We start from the raw sequence: 18,727 nt of genomic DNA, 5'->3' as shown, positions 1-18,727 counted from the left end.
ATCATTTTTTACAATTGGATACAATATATAGTATCCCCATTTTAATAGTATATAGAGTTAAACTAAAAAGAGCAATACTCTTAATAATAATGAAAGTAAAGGAAAAATAAAAAAAAATCCAAATATAAAACTCAAATTAAACAAAAACAAAAATTCAAAGAAAGATATGTGAAGTGTTTCAAAACAACTAGTAACCTCTATGTTGATCAAAACACAGAGACTACAGAGTATAATACTCTATGTAAGCGGCGATGTCGATGCCAGGGGACGGGGGAGAAGCAAAACTACCCCAATGATCACAACCACAACCGTAAGCCCATGGATTATCATCTTCATGGTCATGATCATGATGATCATCATCATCATCATCATCATCATCATCAACATCATCGACATCATTATCATCATTATTATCATCATGTTCGTCACCATCACCATTGCTGGTTTGAAAAAACATTGCATCTCTTTGCAAGTTTATAAGCAAACTTAATATCGTTTCGGGCAACAAGAGTAACTTCGCTAGATGCAAATTAGTTTCTAAGGCGTCCGACTTCTTCCATAAGTTTGATAATTCCTTTCTTCTTAGGGTTACATCTACCAGTTCTGCATTGAAAAATCAGATTCAACATCGTTTCAACATGGACACTTGGACAAAACAATTGATATATCATGGTTTTTATGGTTTTTAACCATGGTATAAGTCTTATTTATAGAGTCTTTTTAGTGTCTTTCGAGTCTTTTGGAGTCTTTTCAGATCATAGGTACGTTTGGAGCTTAACTGGAGACTTTGGAGCACTTTGGAGCTTAATCAGGATCAAATTCGTCAAGTATGGATTTTGTGCTTTAGTGTCGCTCGACACCATGGAGAGTGACGCTCGACACTTGTTGCAGAAATAAGGAAAACGTGATTTTGTTTCCTGTTTGAAGAAGGAGTTGGGCCCAAAAGTCTCCAATAATTACAAGAAAGCCCAAAACGTGTTTTTAAGTTATAAATAGGGTTTTTAGCCACCTTATATCGATACTTTAGATTTTCTGAGAGAGAACTTTTGTTTTTGAGAGCTTTTGGGGAGACAAGTCTGAAACTCTGTTCTGGAGAGAGAAGATTTCGAACCCCTGTTTAATAATCTATTTACAGCTTACTGCAATCTATTCATTCATGTTTATTGCTTCAATCTTCATGTCTGAGTAGTTTGTTTGTTAGGTTTAGGGTTCTCATAAAGGTTTTCTCTGGATGTTTGATTAATTGATTTAGTTAGGGTTCATAATCTATTTAGTTATTCACCATAGGTTGTTCTTAAAGCTAATTCTAGACTGACCACCTAGAACTTAGATCTTAGGTTAATTGATTGACACGGAAGTGTAATTGAATAACTGGAAAGAACCTAGGGTGAGCAAAGTAACTATTCGCAAAGGAATTTGGTTTAGGAGGTTTGTGAGCATATCGAACTTGTGCAATTAAGGCTGGTTTAAATCTTTAGGATTTGCAAAGGAATTTGGAATATTGAGATTTAGACTTAGATAATTCTCGCAACGGAAGTTGGTTAGTTATAATTTCGTGATTTGAGTTCAAGAACCGTGCTTAAACCTGAGCCCTGATTAATCGATTGTTCTGCATTCATTGATTTCCTGAGAAACGCCCTAGACCTAATCTCCACCCATCTGAACTTTACAAACGTTTTTACTGCATTCGTTTATCTTTATTTGCATCGTTATTTGCTTCTCATTAATCTGCTTAGCGTAATTCAATTCCTAATAGGTTTATTGAGTGAATCTCTCGTCTCTGTGGTTCGACCCCTACATACTACAACTGGACGTCTGTGCTATTGCAGAGTAGCTCTAGGGATTAAACTTTGAGCAGATCAAGTTTTGGCGCCGTTGCAGGGGACTTAATTTTCGCCATTAAACTTTAGTTCTTGAGTTTCGACTAAGTTTTTCTTAGTGTCGAGCGACACCATTAGTAGTGTCGCGCGACACCCGTCGTTTTTCTTAATTTTATTTTTACTTTGTTACTTACATTGTTCTTTCTCTTTGTCTCAGAAACCAGCAGAGATGGAGAACGCATTGGCATTGGTTCGTGATGATGCTGGAGTCTGGAGAGACCAAGATGGTCATGTGTGTAATGAGAGAGGCCAGCGACTTGATGGAGAGGGTAACATCATGAGGACGCTGGGTGACTACAACAGGCCTGAGCAATTCTATGCAAATCGGTCCGCGATTCGCGCTCCTGCGTTTCAGAGGAACGATTTTGAGCTCAAGCCTGTGTATTACACTCTTGTGGGTCAGCATCCTTTCCATGGTCTTTTTCATGAGCACCCGATGGATCATATCGAGAGGTTTGAGGGCTTGGTCACCAGCATCAAATACAATGGAGTGTCCAATGACTACCTCTTCTGCAAGCTGTTTCCTTATTCTCTTGCTGGAGAAGCAGCTAATTGGCTGAAGCAGTTGGAGCCAGGATCACTGACTACCTGGAAAGAGACCAGGAACGCCTTCCTGCACAACTTCTATGACGATGCCAGGTCTGAAGAGTTGAGACTCAAAATCTCAACGTTTTCTCAGGGACCAACTGAAGCATTCAAGGCTGCTTGGGTGAGATTCAAGGCATATCAGAGAGATTGTCCACATCATGGTTTCAGTGATGTTCAGCTGCTAGGTACTTTCTTCAGAGGTGTTGATTGGAGATATCAGATGGCTCTTGATGCTGCAAGCAATGGGAACTTCAACACCAGATACCCTGAAGATGCTGTTGTGCTTATTGAGAACTTGGCATCTAGCAATAGTACCAAGAATGCAGACTATCAGCGAAAGAAACAGGGTGGAAATATGGATGGATCGCAGATTGCTGAGGTGAAGGCTAAGCTTGACTCTGTGCATAGCCTTCTAGTGGGTAAGAAATCTTTCCAATTCCCTGCAGAAGTTCAAAATCTCGGACCAGATGAAGCACTTGAGGAAGAGGATGTTAACTTCATTAGTGGAGCTGGATTTCAAGGTCAAAGATTTGGTACTCAGCAAGGGAACACAAATTACAGTGGAAATAATCAGAGGAGTACCTTCACAGGTAATCAAAACTCTTTTGGTTACAGCTCCAAACCTCAGTACCAGACACCTTTTCCAACAACAGTTTCTCCAGAAATTACAGCACTCCTTCATCTCAACCTCAAAATCCTGACAATGAGATTAAGTCTATGCTGGAACAAATTTTGGAAGGTCAGCAGAAGCTCACCGTGGACTTTAATGGAAAGATGGATGCTCTCTACCTTGATCTGAATGGAAAAATTGAAGTTTTGAACACTCATGTCAAGAAGCTTGATACTCAGGTTGCTCAAACTGCAGTCTGTAAAAAGGCAAGAAGGATTCCTTCCTGGGAAGACTGACACCAATCCAAGGCATCACTGCAGTGCCATCTCGTCAAGGAGTGGTAAAAAGTTGACTCATGTGCTTAAAAAGGGTGTTTCTGAGGATGAAATCGTGGAGTTGGACGAATCTGAAGAAAATTTCGAAGTTGCAGAGCCGGTGTCGAGCGACACCACAACCAGTGTCGCGCGTCACCAATTGCAGAGCAAAGCTGATATTGCTCAAAGTTCAAAATCTGCTGAGGAAAAGGTTTACAAACCTAAGGTTCCTTACCCAAGGAGTCCTAGGAAGTCTAAGCAGGAGATAGATGATGCCAGATGAAAGGCTTTGATGGAGAAACTTGTGATTGAGATTCCTTTGGTTGATGCTGTGAAAATTGCTCCTACTCTCAGACACTATGTGAAGAAGATGGTGACTAATAATCTGAGTCATGAGGAAGGAGTGATGATGATCTCTGAACAGGTCAGTGATGTGATTCAGAATAAGATTCCAGAGAAGCTCTCAGACCCAGGAAGCTTTGTTTTGGACTGCTCCATCTTCTCAGAGAGGTTCAAGAGATCGCTGTGTGATCTTGGTTCGAGTGTCAACCTCATGCCATACTCTGTAGCTGTTAACCTTGGAATGACTGATTTCAAGCCAACTAAGATCTCTTTGATCCTAGCAGATCGATCTAAAAGAATCCCAAAAGGTGTCTTGGAGGATGTTCCGATTAAAGTTGGTGATTGCATAATTCCTACAGATTTTGTGGTTCTGGAATATGGAGAGGAACCCAAAGATCCTCTTATCCTAGGAAGATCGTTTTTAGCTACAGCTGGAGCGGTAATTGATGTCAAGCATGGTAACCTTGATCTCCACTTGGGAGATACCATCATGACTTTCAAGATGGAGAGGCTGAAGGATTCAACCATAGATGGTCAGACATTCCAAGTCAGTGCAATACCTGAAGTGATAGTTGGAGATCAGAACGTGTTTGATGCTGAGAAGGTGAGAGATCAACCTGAGTTGAAGAAAACGTCTACAGAACCAGTGACTGCTGTTGATCAGGGAGTTCAAAACATCTCACTCTATTCATCTCCAACAAAGCAAAGGTCAAGGCCACACAAAAATAGATCCCACCCTGTTGCTATTCCCGTATTCCTTGGACGACCTCATGCGCACAACGCTTACACACCACCATGGATGAGACGACTTTCACAGAGGCATTCTTTGCCACTGTCTGAACCACCAGATGCATAGTCTATCCATCAAGTCAAGCTAATGACTTAAAACAAGCGCTTGGTGGAAGGCAATCCACTGGTAAGTCTGTACATAAGTCCTTTTGTTTCAGCTAACTTTCGTTTTTCGTTTTCGTGTTTTAGGTGAAGCAGAGGCTGGTGTCGAGCGACACCACATTCGGTGTCGCCTGTCACTTACTTCTGTGAAAATAATAATAATAATAATAATAATAATTAGGAAATCAGGAAACCGGAGTCAAACCAGAAATTCGGATTGGTCTGCTGCAATTTGGTACGAGAAAAACAAGTGTCGCACGACACCATCATAAGTGTCGCTCGACACCATCATTGCAGCCAGGTAAGTTCTCTGTTTTTCCTGCGTTTCTCTGTTTCCTTTCTTTTGTTTCACCAACTATGGATTTGATTACACTGGGACAGTGTTATTCAAGTCTGGGGGAGGTAGTTCCTGACATTGTGTCTGTTTTTCTTAAGAGTCAGTTGTGTCAAAACGATTTTGAGTCAAAACCTGTTGGAGATTATGATGCTTTTCCTGGAATTATTGTGCTGACCTTTCACCTAAGTGACCACTCCTGCAGATTCAGTCTAGATCCGACTAATGAAAAATCCAAAGGCTGACCAGTTGACTAGAGGCGTCCATGTTTCCAACAGAATCCACTAACCTGAGATAAGTTCTGAACTTCACTTTTAATTCGTTGATGTGACTAATGCCTTAGAGCTTGATTCCTCGTTCGTACTTGATCAATGAAAGCCTGTGTGAAATTTAATGTTGGTGTTTCTCTCCCTGTAACGAGCTAAGAAGAAGAAAGAAAAAACAAAAGGCGAAAAGATTGAGATGATTTTCGCTTAGGAGTGAAGGGCTAGGAATGTTTCCAATGATCCCATTATTTCACTTCTAAGTTGGAATGATCACACAAAGGAAGGAAGTGAGGGGTAGGAAAGTTTCCTATGACCCCACTATTCGCTGAAAACCTTTGATACAAGGTAAGGGGACAATTCGGGGACTCGATGGCAAACACCATCAGTACTCGCAGCTTTACCCTTATCGTGTATATGCCATAAAAAAAAGAGATATGATGAGTGTGCGAAAAAGAATAAGTCTGGGGGAGAGAAAAAGTACCAAAGTTTATATGGCTGATTTGTTTGAGTATAGAATGGGAAAGAATCTGGAAGGTTCTGGGCATTGGAATCATCAGTGAGATCCAGCGATGAGGGTTTATGGACAATGTTGTGGAATTTTGGACTTAATCTGGAAAGCTGAGAATGTTTACGGAGAAGTACATGGTGGTTCGATTTGGAATGATGAAACAGTAGTTGAGTTGCAGGGTAACTGGTCAAAAGCGATGTTCCAATGAAAGGTTGAGTCTTTGTGTTTTCAAACCTCTTATTTGGTGTTCTGTTTGCTTGAGGGCAAGCAAATGCTAAGTCTGGGGGAGTTGATCTATCATGGTTTTTATGGTTTTTAACCATGGTATAAGTCTTAATTATAGAGTCTTTTTAGTGTCTTTCGAGTCTTTTGGAGTCTTTTCAGGTCATAGGTACGTTTGGTGCTTAACTGGAGACTTTGGAGCACTTTGGAGCTTAATCAGGATCAAATTCGTCAAGTATGGATTTTGTGCTTTAGTGTCGCTCGACACCATGGAGAGTGACGCTCGACACTTGTTGCAGAAATAAGGAAAACGTGATTTTGTTTCCTGTTTGAAGAAGGAGTTGGGCCCAAAAGTCTCCAATAATTACAAGAAAGCCCAAAACGTGTTTTTAAGTTATAAATAGGGTTTTTAGCCACCTTATATCGATACCTTAGATTTTCTGAGAGAGAACTTTTGTTTTTGAGAGCTTTTGGGGAGACAAGTCTGAAACTCTGTTCCGGAGAGAGAAGATTTCGAACCCCTGTTTAATAATCTATTTACTGCTTACTGCAATCTATTCATTCATGTTTATTGCTTCAATCTTCATGTCTGAGTAGTTTGTTTGTTAGGTTTAGTGTTCTCATAAAGGTTTTCTCTGGATGTTTGATTAATTGATTTAGTTAGGGTTCATAATCTATTTAGTTCTTCACCATAGGTTGTTCTTAAAGCTAATTCTGGACTGGCCACCTAGAACTTAGATCTTAGGTTAATTGATTGACACGGAAGTGTAATTGAATAACTGGAAAGAACCTAGGGTGAGCAAAGTAACTATTCGCAAAGGAATTTGGTTTAGGAGCTTTGTGAACATATCGAACTTGTGCAATTAAGGCTGGTTTAAATCTTTAGGATTTGCAAAGGAATTTGGAATACTGAGATTTAGACTCAGATAATTCTCGCAACGGAAGTTGGTTAGTTATAATTTCGTGATTTGAGTTCAAGAACCGTGCTTAAACCTGAGCCATGATTAATCGATTGTTCTGCATTCATTGATTTCATGAGAAATGCCCTAGACCTAATCTCCACCCATCTGAACTTTACAAACGTTTTTACTGCATTCGTTTATCTTTATTTGCATCGTTATTTGCTTCTCATTAATCTGCTTAGCGTAATTCAATTCCTAATAGGTTTATTGAGTGAATCTCTCGTCTCTGTGGTTCGATCCCTACATACTACAACTGGACGTCTGTGCTCTTGCAGAGTAGTTCTAGGGATTAAACTTTGAGCAGATCAACAATATGTTTGTACAGCTTCCGTTTGAGATACCACATTAAATGTTATGACAAATGTTCACAAAAGTTACTCCTCACAAATATTACAAGCTAACAAGTAGTTCATAACTTCGGGAATATTCAATAAAATTGGAATGATACAGAGAAATATTAGTATGGTATATGCGCAAAGATGACATACAAGAGTCGAGAAATTGTGTAAAAAAAATTCTCAAAAAAAAACTAGTTCATAACCATATAGCCTTAATTAGATACATCAAATTTTTGGGAGAACTAGTTTTATAATGTTAATTGAATTAGCATTTGTCTCTTTAATGTTTTTTATAATTTGATCATTTATTTATATAATTATCCTTTTAAATCAGTTAATGGAATTTTTTTTTTAAAATTGAAAATTCCAAAATAGGAGATAAAAATATTTTTGGATATAATTTAAAGAAAAAAAAAATTTAAATTTGTTTTCTAAAATTCGTTCTACGCATAGTAAAACGTGTGTTCTACGTTCTACGTCTACGTAAAATCCTATTTCTATAGTTCTTTATATTTTCTACCAGCCTGTATAATTCATTTTCTACAGTCCTTTTTATATTCTATGTTATGATGGATTACAAATTATACCGAATAGACTATATTCTACGTGTTAGTAGAATATAGCTTCTACTGAATAGAAAAGATTCTACGTTATTGTAGAACAATAATTCTATTTATTACACCAAGTTCTACGTTACTGTAGAACGGTTCTTCTACATATGGATTTCATTCTATATGTTAGTAGAATACAACTTTTACTAAAATCTGAAAAAAAAATCTAGGAAAATTAGTTAACTTCCTATAGTTATATATTTTTGAAAATCTTTTCTTTCTCACGTTTTTCTCTATGTTTTTGACGTTTTTGTTTCTTTTTTTTGGACTTCATCGTTTTCTTCATCATCTTCCCATTGATCAAGGAGATTTTCTCTAAGTTTACGTATCTTCTGCTTCAAACATGCTATATATCTATGTCATTTGTGGTTTATGGAAATCAGGGTTGTGACTGATGTACAAAACCGAGCTAGGTTAGTTGCTGTTAAATCAAACACCACTCTCGCGAAGTTAGAAATGATGGTTCTCGAAGACTATGGAGTAGTCATCATAAAGCTGAGTTTAGTTATCTTCCGAGTGTTTTGATTGATACCATAGGTTCTTCACCAGTGAGTATCGCCAATCGTCAGCTCAAAAATTTTGTTGAATACTCTAAAAATAAAACTTGGTACATCTGTGTGTGACATTCACCGCATTTGCTGAGCATCCTGAGAATCAAATGAACATCAAATTGATCAAGAAGCCCTTTGATTCAAGCTGTAGGGAAAACAATGACGCAATAGCTGTGAAGTCAGACGATGATGATATTAGAGGCAGTGGCCATAAAGTGGAGGAGGAGTTTGATGAACCTGTTATGGTTGACAATGAAGTTGACGGTGAACAGAAGGTTCGGTTTAACTTGGTTAAATATTACATGTTATATTCTGATTATTATAATAAAATGAGGTGAATAAAGAAATTCACCCTTAAGGGTGAACCCAAGAATTATTCAAATATAAACTATTATCTTAGAGTTTTCACTGAATATTTAAACATTCGTAAGTTTAAACAATTACAGCAATTATTTTAATAGTTCTTGTATAACTAAACATGCCAAATCAATAAAAATTGCATATAAACTAACAAAAACACTTACCATTTGGTAAATCTCACAGTCTTTACAATAAATCACGACCTTCCTGATCTCTATCTTGAGTGATACACTAAACCCATGAACCAGAGCCCTAATCTCAACTTCTTTGCGGTCAATCTCGGCGTCCCTAACCAGTTCCTTCAAGTTAAACAACAACTGATCTCTCTGATCGCAAATAGCGACCCCAAACCCAGCCATGGCTGTCATCTTCCCGTTTGCCGCTATCTGGTCACTCACTAAACCCTTGAAGTACAATCTGTAGACGCCAATTTCCACAAATTTTGTCGCCACAGATTTGGTTTGGACGACGACCTTAGAAGAACCATCGCCTTCAAGGTTTTGGAAATCTCCAGTTCGTCGTTTCTTCAAAATCATGACTTAGCTTCTACTTCGTCTCTTTCCTTGAATGTTTAGCCTCAAGTTTTATGGGCGAAGATCTGAGTGAATATATGGAAGAAGAGAGTTTTGTAACGTGCTTAAGAAGATGTCAAATAAATAACTTATCATTAAAAAATCAGTTTACATTTATTAGTTGCAACTTTTTTGGTTAGTGTTGATTGATTTTCTTGTTTTTCAAAGTGATATGCCTTGGAGGACGTATTATCGCAAGGGAAAGAGATTAAAGAATGAAGAAGAAGCGTCAACGAGTGGATGAGCTGTCAAGTTTTAATTGGCTAATTCTTTTGTAAGTCAATTGAGTCAAACTTATAACAACCTTAGATATAAAAGGTTGACAGTCTTAGATATTTTTGATTATGCAGAAATTGAGTGTTTGTCTTGTTCTCTGGTTCGTGGAGATCAGGTGGATTTATCCTTCAAGCCGATACGCTTGGGATTGTAATTTCTCTCTCTCTCTAATTCAATAAAGATCTGTTTTCTTTACAAATTGGTACTTTGCAAAGCTAAGAAGAAATGGCAACAACAAATCCGAAGCAGAGGGTGACTTGAGCGTCGGAGAGTCATCGGAAAACACCATTCCATCGTGTTTTCCGTGACTTTACCTCCAAGAGGACTAAAAATTTCCTAAACACATACCTTGCAATGCTTTATATATTTAAAAAAATATTAATTTATTTCATTCAATGGTTACTTATCTTATTATATCGTAAATAATATTTTAAGGTTTTGATATTATTTTATTATAGATATGTTATTTAACCCTAGAAATTTATTTATTGAAGACTTTGAATGTGAGTTATTTTGACTTGACCACAAACTAAAGCATTATAAAGATTATTCTCTTAAGTTCATAGTTAGAAATCTAGTGTTTTGAATTTACATATTATATCTAGGTTAGAAACTTAAAATAACCATTTTGAAGAGTGATTTTTTCATAACTTAACATTGTAGGAGTCTAATATAAAAATAGTGTATATTTTCTAAACGATACAAATATAGTTTAGGGTATGAAAATTGAAAATAACTTAATATAAAAAAATATGAGAGAATATTTTGTGTCCAGTTTGTGATGTAATTGTTAGAAGGCACAGCAACAATGTTAAAAGAAACCAGTATATGATAATTTGTAGGATTGGTAAAGTCTTATAATTGCTATTTTTCTCCCTTTGAGTTCTATTTAATTTTTAGAATCAACCACAAACATAATTGTAAAAAAATAAGATCTGATTCAAAAACCTTAAAAGTTGCATTATAAAAATTGTACTTAGGACCAATAATCACAAACTTTGTAACTTTTCTCAAGAAACAAAATACCCAAATAACAATAAATATCTTACCAAATACGATTACAAAAAAATTCAACAACTTGAGATTTTTTCTAAAACCAGAACAGTCCAATTTTAATTAAATCAAAAAAAAAAAAACAGTTTGCAATTAGTTTTATAAGGTAAACTTAGTTTTCTTCTTAAAGATTGCACCATACTCTGAGTTAGAACATACAACCAAGAAACCACAATAATCTACAAACATTAAATTTCCAAAGAAAGACCCAAAATGTTAGAAGCTAAGAAAGGGCAGGCAAAATATACAGATGGTGATTGATTGATGACTCAAATACAAGTAAAATGGAGCCTTGAGCTAAATACAATTCCTCCATTCTTGTAGCCATACATTGCTTTATCATTAATACAGTAGAAACTCTATAAATTAATACTCGATAAATTAATAAACACTATAAATTAATAAATTTTTTCGGTCCCAAATTGGGCCAGTTCAAAATTTAATACAAATCGATAAGATAATAAGATAATAATTCTAAGAAAACTCCTATGTAAATATATAGTCCCCTTAAAATCATAAATTAATAATTATAGATAAAAACTTATTTAAATATGTATATAACTAAGATAACCTACTAAAATATGAATCTAGTGTAGCTTTTTTTTCTTAAAAATAAAATCTTTTTGGAGTTCATCTCTAATTTTTCTCACTGCTTCAAAAATTTCTGGTGTTGTCTTCTCGAACTGCATCCAAAAATTGTGAAGAGTCCTAGACGCGATAATTGCTTCTTTACGCGTAACTACTTCCACAAGTATCATATCATCTTCAACTTCATCATCAGCATTGAGAATAGTGGCCACAATTTCTTCTAAACTCTGAACTTCTGAACATGTATCATTCTCACCAGGATAATCAAGTAGACTATTGACATCCATTCTATTACGATAGCTGAGATTATTAATCACAGCATCAAGTTCATGCACGTCTAATTCACAAGTGGAGTCATCTTCTAAAGTATCTGATGTGGCATCTGATGAACGAATTTTGCAGTGTTTAAAGCAATTTTCTATTGTCCTTTGCTTAACATCAACATTCCAAGCTGCTACTGCAAAATTGATAGCATCCAAAACATTAATTTTACTTGGATCAGATTGTCCCAACTCATAGCCTTCTAATATATGACGGTAAAGTCTTCTACGATAATGCATCTTAAAAGCTCTTATTATTCCAGCATCACAAGGTTGAATTTTTGATGTCATGTTGGGTGGCAAGAAGAACAGCTCAATATTTTGTAGTCCTTCAATATTTTTTGGATGTGCTGGACAATTATCTATCACAAACAAAACTTTTTTACCATGCATCTTCTTATCAAACCAGCAGATGTACTCTTCAAAAATCACACTAGTCATCCAAGCTCTTTTGTTGGAACGATAGTGACAATCCAAACCAGTCATGTTTATATTTTTGAAACAGCGTGGCTTTGCATATTTTCCAATAATCCATAAGGGAATTTTTTCAGAGCCATTTTCATTGCAGCAAATAACAATTGTTAGCCTTTCTTTATCTTGCTTTTTTCCTTCAAGCTGTTTTGTAGCGAGAGAATGATCAGCTTGTAACCTATAAAACAAACCAGTTTCATCCATATTAAAAACATCTTTCTTGGGGAAGCTATCTATTTTTTCCCTTATAGCCTCCAATTTCTTCACCATGTCTTGTATGTCAACTGAACCACTTTCTCCAAAACGACGAAAGGATCTGATACCATGTCGTAACTTAAACTTTCCAAGCCAACCTGGAGAAAGTTGGTGAGCTTCTTCTTGAGGGTATACAAGTTTCATTGTTTCTCTTGCCTTCTCCAAAATTAACTCACCAGTCATATTCACCCCGCTCTTGATATTGGAGAAACCACTCAAAAACTACTTTCTCCATGTCTGGAAATTTTGCTGGTTTGTGTCGTTTGATATCTCTTCCTCCTTCTAGGTCGACTGAAAGATAATCCACTGATCGTTTGAGTGTGTTTGAGATTGTACCTTGACTAATTTTTAAATTAAACTTTTCCTCAAGCCACGACTGCAAATCCTTTTGAGTGCATGCAGGATGATCTCTCTTGTACTCACATAATTATTTGCGAATTTTATCCGTCATAGTTGATTTTGGAACATTTTTTAGATGAGGAGGCATTGTAAACGCAAACAAGAAGAGCAAAACGTATTTTTTAGTAATGTATATCAATGAACGTGAAAGTAAAAAGTAGTGGATTATGAGAAATAAAAAGAAATCTCGAAAATTCGAGTGGCTAAAGCTAAAGCAGCTACTTTCGAAGTAACAGAAAGAAAAGCAAGGAGGAGCGCGTAGGAATGTCGACCACCACATAAGCCACTAGTGGCTGAGAGAAAGCGAGCAGCACCTTGTATCTCTTAGCTATGCACAAAATACAGTAATATGGAAATATAAAGAAAAAAGGAATCTAAAACAATATGGAAAATATGAAAATATGTAAACTATAAAAAAAAATCAAGAAAAAAATATACAATGAAAGGAAAAATTCTTTTACAAATAAATGGAAATTTTTAAAGACTATGAATTTTAAAAATAAGAAAATAATTATTATAATTCTTAGTCAAAATCTATAAATTAATAACTCTATAAATTAATAAAATATCAAAGTCCCAAAATTATTAATTTATAGAGTTTTTTTTTTTTATAATTTGTATCACTTTGAGTTCTATTTCATTATTAGGTTAAAGTTGTGTAATCAACCATGAACGTAATTCTCCAGAAGAGAGATTAAAGTCTCTATTTCAGTAAAAATGTAATGATAAAGTGTGTGATGGGATTTAGGATAATTCAATGACCTTAAACAGAGCATCTATATAAAATTTACTTGGATCAGCAATCAGGGGGCTACGTATCTTTTCCCAAAAAATAAAATTAAACACCAATGAATATTAACCAAATCTTAATAGAATTTTCTAAAACCAAAAACAGTGTGCCTTTCTTATATAATAAAGGAAGAAAGATGAACTATTTTATATGCCTCCAATGTTTAAAAAAAAAAAAAATCAGTTTGCAAGTAGTCTTCTTTTTAAATATTACACCATACTTCTTGAAGTACTTAAAGCAAGTACCTAGCCGAATAAAAAAAAATACAATCCAGAAAGCACAATGTTTGTTTGTCCAATGATTGAATTTCCCAAGACAGACCCTAAACGTTAGAAGCAAGGAAAAGAGAGGCAAAATAAAAAATGGTGAGTGATTGATGATGACTCAAAAATACAAGTAAAATGGAGTCTTGTGCTAAAATTATACTAGTTCTTTATTCTTGAAGCCATACACTGCTTTATCATAAATAAGGTTTTGTTAAAGCTCGAAGTTTAATTTACTGATTCAGTATTATTATTATACTCCAAAATACATTTTGAAGTGATCTGACCTTCGAACATGTACTCCACAAAGTAGATGACCGGAGTTTCATCAACTTCCAAAATGACAGGACCACCTACAACCACCATTTCCCCTCCAACGAGGGCTTGTTGATAGAGAGACTCGTCAGGAGAAGTTTTTTAGAATATATTGTGTGAGTACACGTTCGAATGGTCACACATTGAGACTTATTTCACCATCCCATCTTATTTCTATTTGGCCACAACTACCTCCAATTTTCTTTGGAGGAGTATGAGACTTCTGAACCTCAACAGATTCCCATAAAGTTTTATTCTTTCTTCATCATATTCTTCATTTTTGGATAATTAATTTTTTTACTATCTATATTTATTTTATTTTTAAGCCGACCATTAGTTAAGAGGGATTCATAGCTGTTACTTCATCACCCGTCCGCCACTGGAAACACAGTTCTGAATTCAGAGGAGTCAAGTAAAGCACGCAGGTCCAAACACAAGGCGTTCCTCAGCCTATCCTTGGGTTTTGCAGCAGGGGGCCACGAGTACCCTTATCATTTCAGTAATCAAAAGACTCAAGGTCTGTGCTCTTAAACCGCAAATGGGTTTGGATGTCCAATCCCTCATGGAACCCTAACCCAGTTATCAAAAGAAGGCGCCATTTCGGCTTTGGGAGTCATTTCGGTTGTATGCCACGAGGTCCCTACGGACAAGGGGACAAGTGGTCAAATAGCAATTATTCGAAGCACTTATTTTTACACTATTTTAGGATTAGGGGGCTGCGGGGGAAAGGGGATTTGCCCTGAGTCAATTTTTTGAAATTGTCAATATAATCAAATGATATGACTGGTCATGGGTTGAGAACAGGAATTGAACTCTATGAGTATTTTGTTGGCGGTCCTCACTTTAGTGAATGCAACTACGCCTTAGGAGCCGGGTTCGATTCCTGGCGTGGTAAAGGGACAGTAGTCTTGATCTAAAAATTTCATGGATTTAATCACAAATCGATAACAATCAAATAAAACAATAGGAAATTCAATTAAAACATGTGCAAAGAAGAAAACAATTAGCTTTGAGTTGGAGAAAATCCATAAAAAACAAAAACAAGAATAAATTATATGAATATTTTTTTATATGAAATTAAAGACTGAATATAAAAATCTTAGTTGTTCTTCAGATGCATGTAGTTTTTTCTTTTTTTTACTTCTGCAAATTCGATGGAATTTAGCAAATGGTACATACAGAAATAATAAAGAATTTAATCGAAACTTTTGTAATTTTTGATCTAAGAGGTGAGGTGCGCCGCAACGATGACATATAGGTTTAGGGAGTTTGTGAGTCCTTAATATAGGAAAAAACTATAAAAAAAATTATCAAACAAAACAAACAATACCTTACAGAAAAATGAAATCTATGAGAATAAGTCAGCCCATAAGCCTTAACATATATTACTTTTAAAATTTTGTTAAAAAATAAATATGATATAATGCATATGAAATCCATAGATAACAAAAACAAGAACAAGTTATACAAATGTTTTTAAAATTATACTAAATGGATTAAATATAAAAATGATGATTGTTTTTTAAATGGTATGTACCTTTAAAATGAATTTCAAATTTTAAATTCAAAATCAAATTATTTTAAAATGAAATTATTCTATTTATCTTTTTTTTTTGAAAATTTAACTTTTAGTGAAGAGATCCTGTTACTTTTAATAACAAGTTTCAGGAGAAATAATAAGCAATAATTACTCCAATGCAAGAGACATATACTCGAATCAATCACAATAGATTACCATATGAAAATAACTCTAGAGGTAGCAAATCAAATCGAATGGTAAAAAAAAAAGATACCAAGGAGGCAGATCACAAGGTTTAGAATCACAAACTGTTGGTTAGTACTTGCCAAATAGATCAAATCTTAACCAAAAAGAATTATTTCTTTTTGTTTTCTATATATAGATAGTTAAGAGATAGTATATTGTTTTCTACAAATCCAGATTTTATAGCTACTTGATATAGCAGAAGAGTCATCTAGAAAGAGAGACTCCAAATTTCCTACTTAGCCTAATCAACTTCTAAGTGAACTAATACCTTGAACAAGTTTCAGGGAAGAGGAATAAGAAATAATTACTCCAATCACAAGAAACTACATATTGAAAATTACTCTAGAAGTAAGCAAATGGATACTATCATAAGTTTCAAAAGAGGCAGAGCACAATGTTAAAAAAAATCAGAAGCTTTAGTTTAGTAATTCCCAAATAGATCCAGTGCGAACCAATTAAGAACATTTATTCACAATGGTATTAGATAGACAAGTTAAGAGATCATATGCATAGCGTTTTGTACAAATGCAGATTTTCTTTTCTGTTAAAAGCTCCAAAAGCAAAACCTACAAATATACAGCAAAGAGTTATAATGGTTGAAATTATTAGCTGCAAAACCAGTATTGAATTCTCATTCAAATTTCAGAAATCAAATCTCCACTCATTTTTTAATCAACCAGACCTAAAAAATTCCTGAGAATCAAGGAAGGAACTATTTCTACAACTATCAATAGTTGATGTAGGAACAAGAGAGACTTGTTCTTACTCGGATGGAAGGGTGGTGAATCTCAGCTGGCCGTACGACACTCTCTAGTAGACTCGGTGAATATGGATGGTGACACGAAGGAACAAAGTAACAGTAGATCGAGAGACGCCACACAGAGGATGGAAACTCTATGATAAGTCTTGTATCTCAGCCTCAAAGAAATCGCACCAGAGAAGAAGAGATAGAACTAGCTGCGGCTAGGGTTTGTTCTCTAAAGAAAACTCGGTTATTTTATTAATCAAGGGTAAAAATTACAAGCTGAGAAGGAACCTTATATAATGGTTTGACAGCTGGTGGCTTCTCTTGGCCGAAAATGTTACAAAAAGAAAGTACTAAACTTATTATTTCATTTAAGAGAAAAATGGAAAACTACTAAGACTCTAAACGACGAAGGAAAAAGTTACTGCAAAACAAACAAGAAACTCGTGAGAAGAATCTGTAATGTAAACACTCACATTGATTCAAAGGGTGGCGCTTCCACTTGTTTAGCAATGACGAACAAGGTTGCTTCCTAGCTGCCTTGTAAGACTGGCAAGAAGGGTATAGCTTGAAGCTTGATTTGAGAGTAGTCATTGCTCGACATTTCTTTGGTGTCCTTGAATTCTTGAAGGTCTTTGAGATCCACACAGTTTGATCCTGCCGTGATCTCCAAGTCTTTGGCCTCTAAGGTGTTGAACTCGGTCAATGGCTCAAATGGTGTTTCTCGCGTGATCCCCCCTTTGAGTAGCTTCTCTTTGAGTTCCTCATGCTATATGAGTGTGATCAGCTCCTCTATGGACTTGTTGAACTCCTCTCTTAAGCTCTTAGTGTCTGATCTTGTTCTTGGTGCATGTTTCATGGTGGGTATATTGATCGACTCTTCATCAGCTAGTGTGATGCTTGTATCGATGTCCTCATCAATAGTCCAAGGTTAATTGCACCATCTAAGCAAATGGAGAGAACATAGAATCAAGAGAAAAGGATGCTGTGAATTTGTACCTTTAGGAGCCATTGTTAGAGGAGAAGGTGACGTTATGTGTAATGTGTTGTAAAAAAATGGTTCATAAACGATATATAGTCTACATGGTTCATAAAAAAATTAGTTTTTCTCTACATGGTCTTTATTCTAGATGAACGTAGAATACGTATTTTACCAAAATCTGAGAAAATTTAGGAAAATTAATTAACACCCAGAACAAAATATTTTCGAAGATCTTTTAACTAATATACCAAATAATTCTTTTTTCCCACAAGAGGAAATGAACCATACAGAGTCTTTAAGAACTTAAGCACCAATCCACCACAACACATCGAATAATTTAAATAATTGTATAAACTGATGGGTTTAACTATGTTTTTTTTAAGAAAATAAAGGATTTAATCATGTTGGTCAAACTATAGTGGATTTTCAGTTGATCCATACACTTGAACGTTATGCGTACATTTTACTCTTGCATTATTCAAATTTACAATTGTATGTCTTGGCAATAGCTTCAATGGATGTTTGGATATTTAAAGAAAGAAGAAAAAGTGTTTTTGTTGACTGGTTGACATTGACTCCAACTTTCTTTGATGAGGAATGAAAAGGAAATCATGTCCGAATTATATATGTTATGTTTCATATGGAATAATACATTATTTTCGATTAATTTTTCTTTTTCTTATTTAATTTTAATTTAACTAAGATATTGAATTCTTATTGAATTTTAGTTTAACTAAACTTATGTATAAAACATATATTAATAATCAATAATTTAAAAATTAGAGGGTAAAACTGGGTTAACATTAATATAAACATTAAAGGGACAAATATTTTCTAGAAAACATTAAGGGGATAAATTTGGTTTGAATTTACATTATAAAAGCAATTCTCCCTTTAAAGATATTGTGACAACTAATACACAGTTTTACAGGTTTATAAAATTCAAATACGGTTGAAGGTTAGCTGTATTTTCTCAACGTTAAAGATATAATTGCAACTTAAAAGATTTTTTTGTTTAAAACTCAAGTTAACATTAGAAAGTGTTTTGTATCGTTTTAACAAGATTCACAAATTGAACATATAATTTCAACAAATTTTCTTTGGTTCAAGAAAATATTTTTTTGATCTTGTAAATATTTAAATACGCATGTGAGTT

At 35.0% G+C, this 18,727-nt stretch overlaps 3 pseudogenes; 1 reads left to right on the top strand and 2 right to left on the bottom strand.

Annotated features, from left to right (window-relative positions):
• Positions 1-220: 220 nt before the first annotated feature.
• On the bottom strand, positions 221-9,313 carry LOC18014114 (annotated as a pseudogene).
• Positions 2,533-2,633, bottom strand: LOC112084936 (annotated as a pseudogene).
• On the top strand, positions 7,325-7,437 carry LOC112085013 (annotated as a pseudogene).
• Positions 9,314-18,727: the final 9,414 nt, after the last annotated feature.

Source organism: Eutrema salsugineum, unplaced genomic scaffold, assembly GCF_000478725.1.
Source record: "Eutrema salsugineum unplaced genomic scaffold, Eutsalg1_0 scaffold_4, whole genome shotgun sequence".
Taxonomy (NCBI): domain Eukaryota; kingdom Viridiplantae; phylum Streptophyta; class Magnoliopsida; order Brassicales; family Brassicaceae; genus Eutrema; species Eutrema salsugineum.
Note: the sequence above shows the minus strand (reverse complement) of the source record. Positions and strands in the feature narration are given on the sequence as shown.